This window comes from Chiloscyllium plagiosum, unplaced genomic scaffold, assembly GCF_037043375.1.
Source record: "Chiloscyllium plagiosum isolate Xiang-an unplaced genomic scaffold, Cpla_swu_hap1 HiC_scaffold_1, whole genome shotgun sequence".
In the NCBI taxonomy this organism is placed as follows: Eukaryota; Metazoa; Chordata; class Chondrichthyes; order Orectolobiformes; family Hemiscylliidae; genus Chiloscyllium; species Chiloscyllium plagiosum.
The window spans coordinates 137,955,157-137,976,395 of record NW_028270139.1 but is presented as its reverse complement, the minus strand read 5'-3'; the positions used below and the strand labels follow the sequence as shown (position 1 = coordinate 137,976,395).

Here is a 21,239-nt window from a genome sequence, read left to right as displayed (position 1 = left end):
CATACCTCCCTCCACTCCCCTCCCACCCCACCACATAATACAGTGCCATTTCGTACTCTACCACTATCTGTTTCTTACAATCCTTGTACTTCTCATTGTAGAGAATCATCCAACTTTTTTGCGCCATTTACTGTGAATATCACTCCACCTACCAATGTCAACCAGGGCCATTCGGCTGACCTTTACTCCGTCTGTCTATGTCTGTGAAGGGACACTTAGTTCTGTACCTGCCTGAGATTTCCCAGATTGCAGCAAAACAAATTGCACTGAGGCCTGGACCTTTAAACTGCAGCAATCCATAATTCCACCAAGCGTAATTGTTCCGGTCCAAGCACCAGCTCTCAACAACATGACACAGCTCGAGACCAGCTCCATTTTCAAAATTAAATATACATTGGGAACTGCAGCTGGATTAGTCAAGTTTCAGTGCAGACCATTTAGCAGCATCCCCCCAGCCCCTGCTCACCCTGAGAAAATCCAGACCTTGTCATGTTTGCTGGCCATTGTTCTGCATAGCCTGTTCCCCTGTTCTGTGCTCATTTACCACATGGCTAATACCACAGCGACAGCAGTAACTGAAGGAAAATAATTATAAAACACCTATCACAACCTCAAGATGTTCCATAACACTTTCAACCCAATGTGCCACTTCTTAAAATGTTGACACAATGTTTAGTTAACTCAGAGATACTCCACATCCACTCCACAATAGTGGCAGACTGTGGATAACTCATTCCATTCAACATCAAAAGGAATAGCTACAATATGCACGAAAAGCTATTACCAAGCTTTTGTTTAAGTGGTGTATTTTTTTAAAATGCCAAAGGAAATCTTCATTACCCTTCATAGATACCATCAGCTAAAGCTTCCAGTGTCAATGTTGGTAGCAGAGTGCAACCCTGCACCTCACCCAAAGCAATCTTCCTGAGGTATGGGCTCTAACAGTGAGTGTTCGCAGGCCTATTGTGGTAGGGATAGTGACAAAGAGACCAATTTTGTCCTCAGTCAAGGCTGACACGCATGTGTGGTGTCAGTAAGATTATTGAACAATGATCAGGATTTTAATGATTTTATTGATTTTCATTTTCTCCACTCCTGGCATCAACAATAGAACCCTTTCTTGCTGAGCAGATGTCATCAGCTTTAACAAAGGATCAAACTTGGGAACTTTAGCTCTGCATTTCTCAGTGCTACACTGACTGCTGTCTTTATCTGGAATGGAATATGGATGACATATACACAGACATTTGTTTGCATGGTTATCATGCAAGTTGATTCAATGAGTTGCAATCTACCATGGAGAAGTGATTTGCTACAGCCTGTAGCTGCACAACAGAATTCCTCATGATATCTCTGAGGTGGAGAACAAGAGTCAGATAAGGAGAACACTTTACAAAGCTGGAAGCTCAAAGGGTTTGGAAGGTATCACAAGCCAAAAAAACAAAGCAGTTCACAGTCACCAGAACTCGCAGACGTGCTAGTATCCAAAACATACTCCAACGCATCCTTTGTGTCTTTTTTTCCATCTGAGAGATTTCCCATGCAGATTTTGCCATTCAAATGTTGGCACTGTGTCACGACTCCATTTTTTTTCATTAGCGCTATGTTGTTCAGTTACATTACTTCAATCAAATGCCAGGAAGGGGGATAATGAAATGTTTCAGAGACATGCACTTCAACAGGAAAAGCAAAGCCCAGCTTTTCACCAGGAAATTTGATATCCTGTCTTTCTTCACAAAGAATTGGGCAAACTCAGTTACATTCATGGCTTATTGAAAGACAAAGAGTTGACCTTTTATGTGGGTGATTGCAGATGTTTCTCTTTGATACTAACAATAAAATCCATTCTCTCTCCATTCTAGTGCTATCATTTTTATGTGGTCCTCTGGTGTATTAACAATGTAGTCATCATTAGATGAACCTTACAAGTGTGGTTTGCAGTAAACACAGTCTCATGCTAAATGCAGAACCTTTCTCAATCTCCCACTGATTACATTGTCGGTGCAGTTCTATCATTAAGGAAGTCAGTTTTTAATGCTTATTTCATATCTTGTTGTCTTGACTACAATTGATGCCACCCTGTCCAATGGCATTTAAAAATACACTTTTCCATTGGTTTCACTGGCTGTTTGCAAATATTGGTGCATGGTGGCTCAGCGGTTAGCACTGCTGCCTCACAGCACCAGGGTCCCAGGTTTGATTCCAGCCTCGGGCAACTGTCTGTATGGAGTTTGCACATCCTCCCTGTGTCTGCGTGGGTTTCCTCCAGGTGCTTTGGTTTCGTCCCACAATCCAAAGATGTGTAGGTCAGTTGAATTGGCCATGCTAAATTGTCCATAGTATTAGGTGCATTAGTCAGAGTGAAATGGGTCTGGGTGGGTTACTCTTCAGAGGGTCGGTGTGGACTTGCTGGGCCAAAGGGCCTGTTTCCACACTGTAGGGAATCTAGTCTAATCAATTGTGGGGAAAATCAAAGCAAGTGGCACTGATATCTGACCTGAACTTCAGTGTTGCAGGCAGCTGGCATAACTGTACTGGCAGTCACTCTCTGACTCTAGATCTGTGAGGTCTGAACTGGTGAGAGTGGAGAAGGATTGGAGCTGGAAAAAGCACAGGAGGTCAAGTAGCATCAGAGCAGAGGGGGAGTCGATGTTTCAGGTCGGAACCTTTCATCAGGAGATGTGTCCTTCAACTTCCGAAGATGACGGGCTGCTCGTGAAATGGTTTTGGGTTTGTAAAGGTCCACCCGATGGACCATGTCAATCACTAACAGGAAAGAGAAAGAAAGCATTAAAATGCCAAAGAAGTGGAGACTTACAGGTAGACAGACAGCAAAAGAACCCATGTCACTCCCATCATCTCCTATTGCTTTGAGTAAAAGTAAAATCACCATAATCCTACTGGAGGTAGGTGAGCACTTTGGGGACAGTGACCACAATTCGGGTGACTTTTACTCTAGTGATGGAGAGGGATAAGTGTGCACTGCAGGGCAAGAGTTATAGCTGGGGGCAGGGAAATTATGATGCGGTGAGGCACGACTTAGGATGCGTGGCTTGGAAAAGTAGGCTTCAAGGCATGGGCACAATTGATATGTGGAGTTTGTTCAAGGAGCAACTATTGAGTGTCATTGATAAGTATGTACCTGTCAGGCAGGGAGGAAAGGGTCATGTGAGGGAGCCGTGATTTAATAAGGAATTGGAATCCCTTGTTAAATGAAAGAGGGCGGCCTATGTAAAGATGAGGCGTGAAGGTTCAATTGGGGCGATTGAGAGTTATAAGGTAGCCAGGAAGGATCTGAAGAGAGAACTAAGAGCGGCAAGGAGGGGACATGAAAACTCCTTAGTTGGTAGGATTAGGGAAAACCCTAAGGCTTTCCATAGGTATGTCAGCAATAAAAGAATGACTAGGGTAGGAATAGGTCCAGTCAAGGATAGTAGTGGGAAGTTGCATGTGGAGGCTGAAGAGATTGGGGAGACACTGAATGAATACTTTGCGTCAGTATTCACTCAGGAACAGGACATTGTTGCCGATGTGAATATTGAGTCACAATTAATTAGAATGGACGGCTTTGAGGTACATAGGGAAGAGGTGTTGGAAATTCTGGAAAGGGTGAAAATAGATAAGTCCCCTGGGCCTGATGGCATTTATCCTAGGATTCTCTGGGAAGCAAGGGAGGAGATTGCAGAGCCATTGGCCTTGATTTTTATGTCCTCGTTGTCTACAGGAGTAGTGCCAGAAGATTGCAGGCTAGCAAATGTGGTTCCCTTGTTCAAGAAGGGGAGTAGGGATAACCCTGGTAACTATAGGCCGGTGAGTCTCACTTCTGTTGTGGGCAAAGTCTCAGAGAGAATTGTAAGGGATAGGATTTATGAACATCTGGATAGGAATAATGTGATCAAGGATAGTCAGCATGGTTTTGTGAAGGGCAGGTCGTGCCTCACAAACCTTTTTGAATTCTTTGAGAAGGTGACTAAGGAGGTAGACGAGGGTAAAGCGGTATATGTGGTGCATATGGATTTTAGTAAGGCATTTGATAAGGTTCCCCATGGTAGGCTACTGCAAATAATACGGAGGTATGGCATTGAGGGTGAGTTGGAGGTTTGGATTAGGAATTGGCTGGCTGGAAGAAGACAGAGGGTAGTAGTTGATGGTAAAGGTTCATCTTGGAGTGCAGTTACTAGCAGTGTTCCGCAAGGATCTGTTTTGGGACCATTGCTGTTTGTCATTTTTATAAATGACCTGGAGGAGGGGCTAGAAGGTTGGGTGAGCAAGTTTGCAGATGATACGAAAGTCGGTGGAGTTGTTGACAGTGAGGAAGGATGTGTCAGGTTACAGCGGGATATAGATAAGTTGCAGAGCTGGGCAGAAAGGTGGCAAATGGAGTTCAATGTAGGTAAGTGTGAGGTGATTCACTTTGGTAAGAGTAACAAAAAGATGAGGTACTGGGCTAATGGTCGAATACTTGGTAGTGTGGATGTGCAGAGGTATCCTGGTGTCCATGTACACAGATCTCTGAAAGTTGCCACCCAGGTAAATAGTGCGGTAATGAAGGCATATGGCGTACTGGCTTTTATTGGTAGAGGAATTGAGTTCCGGAGTCCTGAGGTCATGTTGCAGTTGTATAAGACTCTGGTGCGGCCGCATCTGGAGTATTGTGTGCAGTTTTGGACGCCATACTATAGGAAGGATGTGGAGGCACTGGAACGGGTGCAGAGGAGGTTTACCAGGATGTTGCCTGGTATGGTAGGAAGATTGTATGAGGAAAGGCTGAGGCACTTGGGGCTGTTTTCATTGGAGAAAAGAAGGTTTAGGGGAGACTTGATAGAGGTGTACAAGATGATTAGGGGTTTAGATAGGGTTGACAATGAGAACCTTTTTTCACGTATGGAGTCAGCTATGACGAGGGGGCATAGCTTTAAATTAAGGGGTGGTAGGTATAGGACAGATGTTAGGGGTAGATTCTTTACTCAGCAAGTCGTGAGTTCATGGAATGCCCTGCCAGTAGCAGTGGTGGACTCTCCCTCTTTATGGGCATTTAAGCGGGCATTGGATAGGCATATGGAGGATAGTGGGCTAGTGTAGGTTAGGTGGGCTTGGATCGGCGCAACATCGAGGGCCAAAGGGCCTGTACTGCGCTGTATTTTTCTATGTTCTATGGACCGTAGTCCTGTTCTCTCATTAGAGAGATGACTGGTGATGGTTTAATCTGAGGGTCATCATGTCTCAGTAAAAGGAAGAGTTTGAGAAGGAGAGTTTATCATGATAACCTCAGCCAGTGTGGGAATTGGAGCCGTGCTTTTGTTGTCACTCTGCATTGCCAACCAGCAGTCCAACTGAGTTAGCCAACCCCCCATTGATTGGGGTATAAGGGAACTGCATGAACAGGGGCCTGCACTTATGGGCTGTCTACACTGTGAACTGAAAAGGTGGAAACTGCAAATCGAATAAAGATAATCCTTGCTGACATTAAAATAACAAAATGATCAAATTTAATTTTACCACTGGGAAAAAAACCATGCAGCATTCCACATCAGTGACTCATTTTATAATCCAACTGTATGAAAACAATCCTAACAGGCGTCACGACTTCATGCAGGCCCGGTTATTCTGGCACTATTCTGTATCCTGCCCACAATGACTAATTTTCAGGTTATTTCCAGAATGTTTTGCCACTCTAAACAATGACCGACGTCAATGTGGGAATTCTGTTCTTTAGTTAAGAGTTGCAGCAAAAGGGTTATACATCCATTCTTCAAATGTCTTTCCTGTGAAAAAAAAAGAAATGCCAAAGATCAGAAAAGTGCTTCATTTGTTCACTGCAATCTGAAGTCAAACCAGCCCAACTTTATCCCTAGGTCTATCTGATTCATATTCTTCCCTTTCTCACACATGTTTCATGAATTCAGGAAATGAACTTTCTTTTCAAAACACATTGAGGCTTCAATCATTCTTTGAAAGATAAAACAAAGTAGTCCCTCCAGCTCAATATAGAAGAATTTTATTGCACCACTGAGGGCAGTACTTTATTTTTGACCAGGCCTTTGCCCTTCAAGTTATACCCATCATTTCACATTGTATTAACCCTCCACCTGCAGCAAAAGAAGTGCCCTTTTAACTTGGGCTGCACAATCAGCAAGGGCCGTTGCGGTAAGCACCAATCTTATTACACTTCTACACTATGAGGCCATGCTATGAGCAACCATGCTGAACATCAATGACATCAGGGCCAGAGCAAAAATTGAAAGGAGGCCTCAGCTGGAGACTTGTGATGACAGATCCTGGCCCTTGTGAAGACTGTGCATCACAAGAAACCCAATACAGGAGAGTCAATCTTTATAAAAATCTGTGTTCTTTCACACAGCTCCCCCTCCACCTCCCTTGCCTCACTATTAGAAGCCATGCCATCAACTTCTCAGGCCCTAATCACTGAAAATACCTTATAAAAACCATAATAATTGCAAATGTTGTATAAATTAGAAACAAAAACAGAAGTCGCTGGAATATCTCAGCAGATCTGGCAATTTCTATGGAGTGAAATCAAAGTTAAAATTTTCAGAACTGAAAATAACTCCCTAAATGTCCCACCTTCTGCCTCTTACTTTTAGATATTCCTTAAAACTACCTCATTGACAAGATTTCAGATTTACTGAGTCTTCTCTTGCTGCTGTGTCTACTTTTGTCTCTGCAATTTTGTAAAAGTGAATTTGGACATTGTCCTGCATTAAAAGTATTAAATAAATTAAATTCATTGTTGTTGCTCATATTCATAGCTTGGTCAATAATATTTGCTTCCATACATTTAGCTTGAATATCTTTTTCCTCATGATTAATCATAACCATTTGTTCAACTATTTTGACATACCAACCTCTTGATCAAAAGTTGAATGACCATCAATTTTACCCAGCTTCAGTTTTGCCAACCACAAATAAGTGTAGATATAAAGCAAATATCTAACAAAGTTAATACATTTTTATACGTAATACAGAGGAACCTCGATTATCCGAACCACATAAACAGGGAGTACTTTGTTTGGATAATCAAATGCCAGATAACACAGTTTAGCCAAGCATCGGGACCTTGCGACCTTGTTTGGATAATCCGAAATTCAGATAATCGAAAGCCGGACAATCGAGGTTCCTCTGTATTCAGAATGACCTTCTCAAACTGTACATGACTCCATTTGCGTGTGTTCAAAGCAGATAAGGGCATTTTGAAATTAATTTGAATATTTTCAGGACGGGATTTCAGTCTGCCCTGGGACAAATGTCCCTTTCTGTTCAGCTGGTGGTATCCCACATTAAGGCATTCACAGTTCAAAAGATAAATGGTTAAAAGTGACATATGGGTCTGTGTGGGGGGGACACAAAATACCGAACCTACAGACAGGGTAAACGAGCTTTCAGGTTGGTTGCAAACTATCTAGAGCAAATAAACCCACAGTGGTACGGAACTAGGGCGTCTGATACCAGACTAGTTTCATGGTGGTTCTGAGATGCGGTGATAAAAGATCGGGCAAGATATGCTGCCCACTGCATGACAAGAAAAGTCCTCTACGCTTCATGTACCATGCCTGCCTCATCAGCACATACCCTCCACACACCACAGGCCGGACGAGTCAAAGATTGTTTCATCAGCCCAGAGTTTCAGTGGTTCAGAGTGACCTATTTAAACAGTTTCTAAAATTAAACACTTGAAAGCAGAAAGCTGACTATCACAAATGAGAGTAATATGAAACTGAGGCATTGTATCTGAATAACAAAAGCTTGTACCTGCAGAACAGCAGGAACTGATACATCAGCACATGGAAGTGTCCGGGGACTGATCAATGTATTTACAAAAAGGCAGCTTCATCTGCAGCTTGACATCTAGTGCTCCATGTTACTGGGACAATGCAGGAGGTCATTCACCCGTGTCAGGAAAAATATTGATGAATTCAGGCTCCAGTCCTGAGTCAAATGACTGCTCCCAGAGTTATATTTTTACTGTTTTAAATTTGGTCCATTTGTTTCATGAGGATTAAGCCAACAAAGCTGCATAATGAAACAAAGGGTTTCCATTTAAATCGTGCTGTTCACAATCTCAGGATGTCCCAAAGCACTTTACAGCTATTTAATAATGGAATGTACAGGCTCGGTCGTAATTATTATTTCAAGACTGAGATAGACAGATTTTTAATCAGGGAATCAGGGAATCAGGGGTTATGGGAAAAGTCAGGAAAGTGCACTTGAGGATTATTAGATCAGCCATGATCCCATCACATGGTGGAACAGGCTTGATGGGCCTAGTGGTCTATTTCTGCTCCAACAATTTATGGTCTTAATGTAGTTACTGTTTTAATGTAGAAAATGCAGTATACAATTTGTATATGGCAATCTTCTCCAAAGAGTAATGTTATAATGACTGGATGCTCTGCATTAGCAACCTTGTCTGAATAACAATTGTTTGCCAATATAACCAGGGAGACTGTTTTCTGCTTGAGATTAAGCATCCATTTAACATCTCATCTGAGAGAAGGTAGTGAAGGATTACCTCAGATATTGGGCTGATCTAAGCAGGACATAGAGTCATAGAGATCTTCTGAATGGAAACAGGCCCTTCAGCCCAACATGTCCATGCTGCCCAGCTTTCACAATTAAGCTAGTCTCATTATCCTGTGTTTGTTCCATATTCCTCCATATCTATCCCATCCATGTACCTGTCCAAATATTTCTTAAATGACAAAATTGCATTCTCCTGCACTGCTACCTCTGGAAGCCCACTCCAGACACTCACCACCCTCTGTGTGAAAAAATCGCCCCTTTGTGCTCCTTTGTATCTCTTCCCTCTTATCTTAAACCTATGGTGAAAGTGAGCACTGCAGATGCTGGAGATTAGAGTTGAGAGTGGGGTGCTGGAAAAGCACAGCAGGTCAGACAGCATCTAAGGAGCAGAAAAATCAACACTTCAGGCAAAAGCCCTTCATCAGGAATGAAGAAGGGCTTTTGCATGAAACGTCGATTTTCCTGCTCCTCAGATGCTGCCTGACCTACTGTGCTTTTCCAGCACCCCACTCTCAACTTAAACCTATGGCCTCTAGTTTTAGACTCTCCTGCCATGGGGTAAAACTGTTGGTTATCTACCTTATCTATATCTCTCATAAAATATATAGCTCTATAGGGTCACCCCCTCAGTGTCCTATGCTCCAGGGGAAAAAGTCCTAGTCTATCCAACCTGTCCTTATAACTCAAACCTTCCAGTCCAGGTAACATCCTAGTAAACCTTTTAGAGTCATAGGGTCATAGAGATGTACAGCATGGAAACAGACCTTCCATCCAACCCGTCCATGCCGACCAGATATCCCAAACCAATCTAGTCCCACCTGCCAGCACTCGGCCCATATCCCTCCAAACCCTTCCTATTCATATACCCATCCAAATGCCTCTTAAATGTTGAAATTGTACCAGCCTCAACCACATCCTCTGACAGCTCATTCCATACACGTACCACCCTCTGCATGAAAACGTTGCCCCTTAGGTCTCTTTTATATTTTTCCCCTCTCACCCTAAACCATGCCCTCTAATTCTGGACTCCCCGACCCCAGGGAAAAGACTTGGTCTATTTACCCTATTCATGCCCCTCATAATTTTGTAAACCTCTATAAGGTCACCACTCAGCCTTCGACGCTCCAGGGAAAACAGCCCCAGCCTGTTCAACCTCTCCTTATAGCTCAAATCCTCCAACCCTGGCAACATCCTTTTAAATCTTTTCTGAACCCTTTCAAGTTTCACAACATCTTTCTGATAGGAAGGAGACCAGAATTGCACACAATATTCCAACAGTGGCCTAACCAACGCCCTGTACAGCTGCAACATGACCTCCCAGCTCCTGTAGTCAATACTCTGACCAATAAAGGAAAGCATACCAAACGCCTTCTTCACTATCCTATCTACCTGCGGCTCCACTTTCAAGGAGCTATGAACCTGCACTCCAAAGTTTCTTTGTTCAGCAACACTCCTGAGGACCTTACCATTAAGTGTATAAGTCCTGCTAGGATTTGCTTTCCCAAAATGCAGCACCTCGCATTTATCTGAATTAAACTCCATCTGCCACTTCTCAGCCCATTGGCCCATCTGGTCCCGATCCTGTTGTAATTTGAGGTAACCCTCTTCGCTGTCCACTAAACCTCCAATTTTGGTGTCATCTGCAAACTTACTAAATATATCTCTTGTGCTCGCATCCAAATCATTTATGTAAATGACAAAAAGTAGAGGACCCAGCACCGATCCTTGTGGCACTCCACTGTCACAAGCCTCCAGTCTGAAAAACAGCCCTCCACCACCACCCTCTGTCTTCTACTTTTGAGCCAGTTCTGTATCCAAATGGCTCCCTGTATTCCGTGAGATCTAACCTTGCTAATCAGTCTCCCATGCGGAACCTTGTCGAACGTCCATATAGATCACATCTACTGCTCTGCCCTCATCAATCCTCTTTGTTACTTCCTCAAAAAACTCAATCAAGTTTGTGAGACATGATTTCCCACGCACAAAGCCATGTTGACTATCCCTAATCTGTCCTTGCCTTTGCAAATACATGTACATCCTGTCCCTCAGGATTCCCTCCAACAGCTTGGTCACCACCGAGGTCAGGCTCACTAGTCTATAGTTCCCTGGCTTGTCTTTACCGCCCTTCTTAAACAGTGGCACCACGTTTGCCAACTTCCAGTCTTCCGGCACCTCACCTGTGACTATCAATGATACTAATTTCTCAGCAAGAGGCCCAGCAATCACTTCTCTAGCTTCCCACAGAGTTCTCGGGTACACCTTATCAGGTCCTGGGGATTTATCCACCTTTAACCGTTTCAAGACATCCAGCACTCCCTCCTCTGTAATATGGACATTTGCAAGATGTGTCACCATCTATTTCCGTACAGTCTATATCTTCCATATCCTTTTCCACAGTAAATACTGATGCAAAATATTCATTTAGTATCTCCCCCATTTTCTGCGGCTCCACACAAAGGCCGCCTTGCTGATCTTTGAGGGGCCCTATTCTCTCCCTAGTTACCCTTTTGTCCTTAATATATTTGTAAAAACCCTTTGGATTCTCCTTAATTCTATTTGCCAAAGCTATCTCATGTCCCCTTTTTGCCCTCATGATTTCCCTCTTAAGTGTACTCCTACTTCCTTTATATTCTTCTAAGGATTCACTCGATCTATCCTGTCTATACCTTACATATGCTTCCTTCTTTTTCTTAACCAAACCCTCAATTTCTTTAGTCATCCAGCATTCCCTATACCTACCAGCCTTCCCTTTCACCCTAACAGGAATATACTTTCTCTGGATTCTCGTTATCTCATTTCTGAAGGCTTCCCATTTTCCAGCCGTCCCTTTACCTGTGAACATCTGCCTCCAATCAGCTTTTGAAAGTTCTTGCCTAATACCGTCAAAATTCAAAGTTTGTGTGAAGATTTGTAGCTCGGGTGCTCGTTGCTGTGGTTCTGTTCGCCGAGCTGGAAGTTTTTGTTGCAAACAAAAAAAAAACACTGGATCATCAACACCACACTCACAGGAATCCAATTCACGAGAGAAGAAGAAAAGGATAGCCAACTCCCATTCCTAGACGTGATGGTACAGAGAACACCGAATGGAGAATTCACTACAAGGGTATACAGGAAAGCCACACACACAGACCAAGTCCTAAACTATGAAAGTAACCACCCCAACACACACAAACGAAGCTGCATCAGGACACTATTCAAAAGGGCCACAATACACTGCAGTACACCAGAACTGCAAAAAGAGGAAGAGGAACACCTACACAAGGTATTCGCCAAAAATGGATACCCGCGCAACTTCATCAACAGATGCCTAAGAGAAAGACCACGGAACGAGGACATACCACAACCAAAAGGACTAGCCACACTACCATACATCAGGAGCATCTCGGAACTGACAGCCAGACTACTGCGACCCCTAGGACTCATAACAGCACACAAACCAACAGCCACGCTCAGACAACAACTCACCAGAACGAAGGACCCGATACCCAACATGAGCAAGACGAATGTAGTGTACAAAATACTATGCAAGGACTGCACTAAACACTATATAGGACAAACAGGAAGACAGCTAACAATCCGCATACATGAACATCAACTAGCCACGAAACGACACGACCAGCTATCCTTAGTAGCCACACACGCAGACAACAAGCAACATGAATTTGACTGGGACAACACTACTGTCATAGGGGAAGCCAGACAGAGATCAGCCAGGGAATTCCTAGAGGCATGGCATTCATCCACAAACTCCATCAACAAACACATCGACCTGGACCCAATATACCAACCACTACAGCGGACAGCTGAAACTGACAACCGGAAGCGGCAGGGACAGATCACTATAAACACCGGAGGAAACATCAAAGAAGCGCTTCGCAGGAGGCTCCCAAGCACTGATGATGTCGCCTAGCCAGGGGACGAAACGTTTGCAACAAAAACTTTCAGCTCGGCAAACAGAACCACAGCACCGTCAAAATTGGCCGTTCTCAAATTTAGAACTTCAACTTTTAGATCTGGTCTATCCTTTTCCATCATTATTTTAAAACAAATAGAATTATATCGCTGGCCCCAAAGTTCTCCCCCACTGACACCTCAGTCACCTGCCCTGCCTTATTTCCCAAGAGTAGGTCAAGTTTTGCACCTTCTCTCGTAGGCACATCCACATACTGAATTAGAAAATTGTCTTGTACGTACATAAGAAATTCCTCTCCATCTAAACCTTTAACACTATGGCAGTCTCAGTTTCTGTATTCTCTCTAGTTTATTAATATCCTTTAAATAATAGGACGACCTGAATTGCCTGCAGTACTTCACCACTGTCTTGTACAGCTGCAACATGTAATGCATACATGTAAACAAAGGACAAAAACAAAAGCTGACCAGCACTAAAAGCACAGGCTACCAAATATTCCCAGAAATAGAACTCTACATGGAAATAAAGGTACATTCACTGAAAGCGCAATGGGACAGGGACTTAAACTGTGCAGGCCAAATTAGATATAGTAGTACCTAAAGCAGGCATGCATTAATACTTCAATAACGAGGAATCACTCAATTTTGAATGGCTTTCTTATGTATTACTTTAGCCAACTACCAAACAAATACGCACATCCACATCTAAGAATTATAGCATCGAATCAGGCCAGAGAAGGGGGTCTTTCCATCCATGGTGCCTGGGCAAGCCTAAAGAATTGTCCACTTTAGGTTTTTTTTCTCACATTGCTCTTCACTCTTCAAGTACAGGCCCAATTGCCTTTTGTTCTCAACAGATCTCATTTTCACGCAAGTTATCTGTGTGAGCAAATTCTTGTCTTCAGCCTCTCTAATCTCCTTGCCAATAGTTTGAAACTGTGACCTCTGTTTACCAACCCTCTTGTCAACTGAAAAAAACTACAGAACTGCAGATGCTGGAAATCTGACGCAAAAACAGAATTTACTGGAAAAACTCAACAGGTCAGGCAGCATCTGTGAAGAGAAAGCAAAGCTAACTTTTCAGGTCCTTCTTCAGAACATCTTGTCACTTCCTAACTGCTTGCTTGATCGAAATCTCTCCAAATGTTTAACCTTCGAGACTTTTGTCAAAAACACAGGTCTTATTTTCAAAGAAGCTGTTTTGTTTCAGAAATGTCAATCTTCCCCACTTTATTTGATTCATTTTCAACATTCAGATTTCCTTTGTAATTCTGACTTCAGATTAAGGGCACTTTCATCTCTATACCCTTGAAGTTGCAATGTGCAATCAACAAATCATGAATTCAAATCCACATTTAAGTTGTGAATTTGAATTCAGAAATGTGGTAATGTGGACAAATGTTAGAAAAGTGGCCATTCTGTGAAAGAAAAGCAGCTGCTTTAATCATTTCCTTCAGGGCTGTGAAACAGCTTTCACAACTGAAGAAAAGTCACACTGTTCCTGCTAGGCCTTGTTAACTTGCCTGGCCCACAAGGACTTCCAGCCTTAAAATAGGGTGTTGGATATTAATGAAATGACCAAACAACCTCTACACAATATGTTAATAGAAAAAAATATGGTTCCATGAAGCCAAATAAATGCTTTGAATTTGTGATTTTTTTTCATTTGTCCCAATTTTTGTAGCCAACAATTAAGTGTACGCTCCAGTGCGTTTCAAATTCCTACTGGTCTGGAAGGCCACAAGCAAACACTGACCTATGTTCAATTATTTCAGCTTAGTTGAGGATATAGCTGCAGTGTCAAAGTTTGTCTTTGGGCTTTCTGAGGGATATCAAAATTGTCCAGGGGTCCTACTCCTGCCTGCAGTGCATGTTGGAAAGTGTTCTTGTGTGGCCAACACACTGACCTAGTTTTTTTACTCAATCACGGGTTAAGAACATCAATGGCTGGGCCAACATTTTTTGCCCATCCCTAATAGCCCGAAGGAAAGAGCCAACCACATTTCTGTGGATCTGGAGTCATAGACCGCAGCAAGTTTCTTTCCCTAATGGACATGAGTGAGCCAGATGGGTGTTTCCTGACAATGGATTCATGGCCATCATTACATTCTGAATTCCAGATTTTCACTGACATGGTGGGATTTGAGACCACATCTCTAGAAAATGACCCAGGTGTCTGGATTATCAGTCTGGCAATAATGCTACCTGCCTATTGCATGCATTCTCTAGTTGATTAGGTTTTCCACTCAGGCAAGGTGCTAGAGAATTTTTGGCAACTGTTTAAAAATAGTCCAATATAGAGTGGGAGTGGATAAGAGTGAAATGAGAGGATCAGTGCAGGTGGGGGTTGGGGGCAAAGAGTAAGCTTCTGTTGTGCCTCGCACTGGAGGAAAGGTGATGGCCTAGTTGTGTTATTACTAGACTATCCATCCAGAGAGCTATGGTAGATAGTAGAAACTTAATTCAATAAAACAAAAAACTGGAATAAAGAGTCGAATGATTTCAAAGGAAGCCATTGTCAAAAAAGTCTAACTGCTTCACTAACATCTTCAGGGAAGGATAGTTGCTTTCTTAACCTTGTCCAGACAATGTGTGACTCCAGAATCACAGCAATGTAGTTAACTCTAAGCTGCCCTTCAGTTCAAAGGGCAGTTAATGCTGGACTAGCCAGTGACATCCACACACCCTTAACAATGTTTTAAGGAGCAACAGGGCAGCACGATGGCTCAGTGGTCAGCAATGCTACCTCACAGTGCCAGGGACTTGAGTTTGATTCCACCCTTGGGCAGCCACCTATGTGGAGTTTGCATATTCTCCCCATGTCTACATGGGTTTCTGTCAGGGGCTCCGTTTTCCTCCCACGGTCCAAATGATGAATTGGCCATGGGAAATATGGGGTTATGGGAATGGGGTGGGGGGAATGCTCTTTGGATGGTTGGTGTGGACTCAATGGGCCAAATGGCCTGCTTCCAAGTTGTAGAAATTCTAAGAAGAATATCAATGGCCTCAACTGTGAGATAATGGTTAAAAAGTGCATGTTGATTCACTTTGCATGGAAAATTTTAGATTGGGAATCACTGTTGAGTTGTCAATATCTGTCCCATATTGTTGTTTCCATTTAACTTTCTCATTTTGAACTCCCCTGTGCTGCCTTCGAATTGCTGCATACCAGGAATGGAGAGACAATCTTGTTGCTTAAAATTGTTGAGGACAAAATGAGAGGAGATGCACTGGATGGTGTTTTTCCATCATTAATACTTAAAAATTGCCACCTCACCAGTTACAGGCATGTTCTGAATCAGCCATTGCTTCGAGTACAGGAATTATGGGATATTGCAATCATTGCCCCCTACCTTCCCTCGTGCACTTACATAGACAGAAACCATTTGAAAATAGGCAGAAAAAAACTCCTGTAAGCCTCCAGGAGAGGAGGGTAAAATGGGGACAAAACAAAATATGTTGCAAATGAGGTTTTTAATTAAGTAAAATATAAATCCAGCTCTTGACAATTAAAACAAGAATGACATGTTTAAAGGAGACAAACAAAACTCTTGGAAGTTTTGAACTGCTGGCTGGAAAAACGGCATATGGCGAAGTTGCTTGATCAAACTCAATCGGGTTCCCACTCTTTGACCCTGGGGAAACCTTCATCTTATCTCTCTGAAGCTGAACCCTGAACCTAAAGGTTAAAGGAGACTGTTGTGGCATAAAAGGGCACTTAGCAGAGAGGTCATAAATATCAGTGACATACAAATCAAAGTGAGGACCCTTGTTTCCCTCTGCTCAGTTTGTGTGACTTTCTTTTCTCCCGGCTGTTGAAGTCAAGTGAGAAATGAACAGCAGTTCCAGTGATTGTGCATCTTTTTTGGAGAATGATGTTTGTTGAATTATAGCGAACATTGAATGATACATCAGTGCAAATGTAGTATAGTGGAAGCCCCATTCTCCTTAATCCAAACTGGGAATGGTTCTCAATATCCCTGGGAATTGAATAATTTGTAAATCTGGACTGGCCTACAAGTTGCACTTCAGTAGCACCCAGTCTGCTCCACCTGTCAGAATGTACAGTAGGCCGAAGAAAAGTCTTCTGTAGCAGGAGATCTACGCTGCTTACAGTGTAAGGACATTCTGCTCGAGTACAGTTTTGGGATCTTTCCTTGGTTTACTGCAACACAGCCTTCCTTCACTGTTAAGAAAATGCAGTAAAATTTGAGGCCCGCAGCAAAAGTGGTGAATTTCTGGCGGTCAGCTCCCATCCCAATTCATACACTCACCCCTCTCCAAAACCAATGTTGAATAAAAGTCAAATACCCTGGCCTCCCTAGCTCCAGGAATTTTGCACCCAGATTGTAAGGATTGGGTTCCAGATCCTGTTCTCAGAAGATGCCTTACATTTTTATTTTAACTGCACAAGAGTGTCTGTGACATTTTGGCCAGTGTTCACCATTCATCAAGAAGTAAGTACATTCTCTCCATAGTTACTTAATCCTTTGACCTACTCCCACTTTACAAGTCGAAATTGCATCTGTTCTTCATGGGTTTTGTCCTAAGAATTCAGGAAGTTTAATCAGTGGAGGATAAAGAAACCTGAACGTGAGATGACAGCGACCTTTCACCTCTAGAGGGATATGTGCCTCTTCCCTCTGTCAGTCAAGGTAAGGCATCGTGGGAGATGTGCTCTGATTTAGTGCCTGTCCACTTCTTTGAACATGTTGCTACAGCAACAAAAAGCTTCCTGCCCAACATTTGGTGAAACAGACATTCCTGCAGACAAGCAACATCCAGTCAAAGGCAACAGAAAAAAAAATCTTTCCCCCATTGAGATAAAGGTGCTTCAATGTAGGCTGAGCTGTAGAACATGTGTATTGGCTGCAGTTCAGTTGGCAGTGCTCTTGTCTAAATATCAGATGATTGTAGTGTATAAACATGCACCAGAGAGTTGAACATATCCTAATGCTCTGGTGCATTACTTATGAGTAATCAGATTGTCCTTAGACTCAACAGAAAGATGTTGGATTGGTGGCACGAACGATCCCAACCACAGGCCACTAGTGGTTGGTAACCAGAGATGCATCATGCTGACAGAACTGGTACTTGAATATACAACAAGGTGAGCAGTGGATTCAAAATCCATTTGATGCCATGCAGTATCCACCTGGTAAACTGAGTACCTTCTGCATGCTCGGGTGGATGACATAGATTCCATGCTGCTATTTTGGAGAAGACCAGTGGAGTTTTTCTCAATCTGCCGAGTCTTGCAGAGGGTAGTGTGGGTCTTGTCTACTGCGTGGACAGCTTGAAAGAGACCTGCGCTGCCTCTTTTCAGGAAGGCCCTGTGAACCACATACCATCAGCAATGGGTTTACTTGTAATCTCAACGTAGAGGCACCCAAGGTCCAGTTGAGCAGAATCATGAGGCAGGCTACATCAAGACCTCCTCTCGACTGCTCCTGTTTGTGCATCTGCTGTGTGCCTGAGCCAATAAGACCACCCTGCTACTACATTACTGGGAGGCCCCAACGTGCTTGACAACCAATGAAACTCTTTTGAAGGGCAGCCTTCAAAGTAGGCAAATACAACTTACACACAAGATCATCACGTCGGCAACAAATATATGAACTGTTTCTGGTGCAGTTGGTTTGAGGAGGACTATTGGTCAAGTAACCAGGAAAGTCTCAGTATGTTCCACATTCACTTGGAATGCCAGAACAGGCAGATTTTCAATTTCACATCACATTCAGAAGGTGTAATCTCCAACAATGAAGCATGTGTCACTAAGGAGTGAGTGACCAATCAAAGACTGGGAGTGGAATTTGTCGTCAGGTGAAGTTGGATTGGGTTGGAAAGATTGTTTTTCTGAATATTTTATTTCTCTATTTTTCTAATTCACTCCTATGATCTGTAATGCTGGATTATTTAGTTTCTTTATTTTTCTACTTTTTGTTCCTAAGAACTTGTACTGAACATTCTGTACCTGGGTACCTTGTACCTAAGATGACACCATACATGTGACAATAAAGCTAATTAAACTGAATTCATTTCAAGTTATACAGTGTTAATGCCTCAAAAGGTTGAAGTTCATTCCATCCATAATAGTTAGGAAATTTCACAAACTGTGAAAGATTAAATAATTTTTATAAGGGTAAAAATGACAGTCACTGTTGACATAAAGCTGATGCTACACAGAGGGATATTGCACATTTGTCGCAATCTTCAGAAAATCACATTGAATTCAGTTCATTACCCCCAATGTATAACTAGGCCTTAAAAGCTTTACACTGTCCTGGCATATCTATGATGCAGATTAAAATCCCAAAAGCTCTACTGTTATTATAATTATCCACTGGGCATTAACTTTAACAAAAAAAGTCTACAACAGTTGGCATTTGCTGCTCCTGCCTAGGTTGTTTCAAGTGGCAATAAAGGAAAATTATACCTTATTCTACTGCTCGCAATTAATGTCTTTTATCCCTTTGGTTAATGTTGAGACCAGGCTGTGCTTACTTCTCAAGCCGCAACAGACATTGCATTGGCCCCATTGCATTTGATTTGTTGGAAGTTTGTTTTTCACTTACGGTAAGTCAATAGCAGGTGGGATTTAATGCAGCTCGTTACATCGAACATAAAACAGTACAGCACAGTACAGGCCCTTCGGCCCACAATGTTGTGTCGAGCATTTAACTTAATCTAAGATCAACCTAACCTACACACCCCTCAATTTACTGTCATCCATGTGCTTGTCCAGCAGTCACTTAAATGTCCCTAATGTCTCTGACTGTTATATCACTGCTGGCAGTGCATTCCATGCACCCACCACTCACTGTGTAAAGAACCTATCTCTGACATCTCCTCTATACCTTCCTCCAATCACCTTAAAATCATGATCCCTTGTGACAGCCATTTCTGCCCTGGGGAAAAGTCTTTGGCTAGCTACTCTATCTATGTCTCTACCTTGTGCACCTTAATAGAACAGGATTGGAGATTCTAGGCCCACTGGGGTCACACCAGTCTCCAGTCAGGAGAATCTCCCTCAATTTGGTCAGAGAGCAGAAGGAATAGGAGTGGGAGATCAACTTAATTCCTCAATGAGCCAATGGATACCCATGAGCTAACCATGGGCTAACCATGAGCCCATTGCTGTTAAGTGGCACTTCAGAGATTTTACAGAAGATGCAGAGCTTTCCCAGACCCTCAGAAGGACCCCATTGCCAATCTCAGGTGGCACTCGGTGGTTAAGCACTCTATGCCTGACCAGAGAGCCTTCCATTGGAAAGGGCAGAGGCCACTGAACATCATTCCTCCATTGTCACCTCTGATCACTGCTAGCCCACTCCCATGAGCCCCGATCCCGTAACATCCATTTCACCCTCATTCATCTCTGGTCTGGAGACCCATCCCATTCCCAGGCACATGATGAGTGCAAAACCACCAGCAGCCACTGCTCTTTGAACCTCTGATTGGTCAATAGTTTTTGGCCGGCAGAGTTTCCATTGCTGAAGACCTCACTCACAGTGTGTCCACACAAAACTGACTGGAGGTTCCCCATTACTCCTCCAAGTGGCGGCAAGATTACTTTGCTCTACTACTAGCCCACAGATCCAGCTCAGTGTTACTCTGCACTTGGATCATTCCACTCTAAATCTTTCACTCACATCTTGGTTCGTTCTTTACTTATTTCTGTCCTGTCTTTCCTTTCAACACAATACAATACAATACAGCACTGGAATGGGCCCTATTGCCCTCCAAGCCTGCACAGAATCGTAATCCTTATTTAGACCCACTACTTATTGCCCATGCATGGTTTCCATCCCTCCGTTCACCTCCCATTCTTGTGCCTATCAAGAAATGCCTTAAACGATGCTAAGGCCAGAAGTCACACAACACCAGGTTATAATCCAACGGGTTTATTTCAAATCTCAAAGTTTTGGAGCATTGTTCCTTCATCACTTCACCTAACAAACAAGCAGAGCTTCGAAAGCTTGAGATTTCAAATAAACCTGTTGGACTACAACCTGGAGCCATTTGACATCCGGCCTTGTCGACCCCAGTCCAAAGCCAGCACCTCCACATTAAACATTGGTAATGTGCCTGCTTCCACCACCTCCAACTGACACCCATCAGCCTCTGTGTGAAAGATTGGCCCCACATTCCTTCCCTAAACATTTTCCCTCTCACCTTGAATCTATGCCTTCTTATAGTTAGCCTTTCCACCCTGGAAAATTGTCTCTGACAGTCCACCCTATCTGTGCCTCTTATATCTTTGTAGTCCACTATCAGGTCACCACTCGCCTCAAGGCATTTGAACAACGCGCACTGGGTCTTTCTTTATACACAAATACAATCAGTGTCCCTGAGTGTTTAACTGATGGGAAACAAACTTACAGCCGGACACCTACTTTTACCTCGTTAGAGATGAAATGATCCATTGTCATGAGAATCCAATTAACCTGACAAAATTATGGTGCTGGAGAAATCTGGCAGATGAACTCACAGTTGCATGTATCATATGATCGAAACCCTTAACCCCATTAATACTGCTCATCACAAACTCTCTGCAAAGTTCATAGTCTGAACATACGAACATAAGAACTAGGAGCAAGAGGAGGCAGTCTGGCCCTTTGAGCCTGCTCCGCCACTCAATAAGATCATGGCTAATCTTTTCATGGACGCAGCTCCACTTTCCCACATTTTCACCATATCACTTAATTCCTTAATTTTTCAAAAAAGTATCCTCTTTAGCTTTAAAAGTGATTACTGAAGTAGCGTCAACTACTTCCCTGGGCAAG

At 43.0% G+C, this 21,239-nt stretch overlaps 1 long non-coding RNA gene across 1 annotated transcript; it reads right to left on the bottom strand.

Annotated features, from left to right (window-relative positions):
• Window positions 1-1,101: 1,101 nt before the first annotated feature.
• Window positions 1,102-7,621, bottom strand: LOC148152233 (uncharacterized). Its single transcript, XR_015759618.1, has 3 exons — window positions 7,591-7,621; window positions 5,500-5,765; window positions 1,102-2,766 (listed from the first exon to the last, which is right to left on the bottom strand). It is a non-coding gene; the product is annotated as an uncharacterized LOC148152233 (long non-coding RNA).
• Window positions 7,622-21,239: the final 13,618 nt, after the last annotated feature.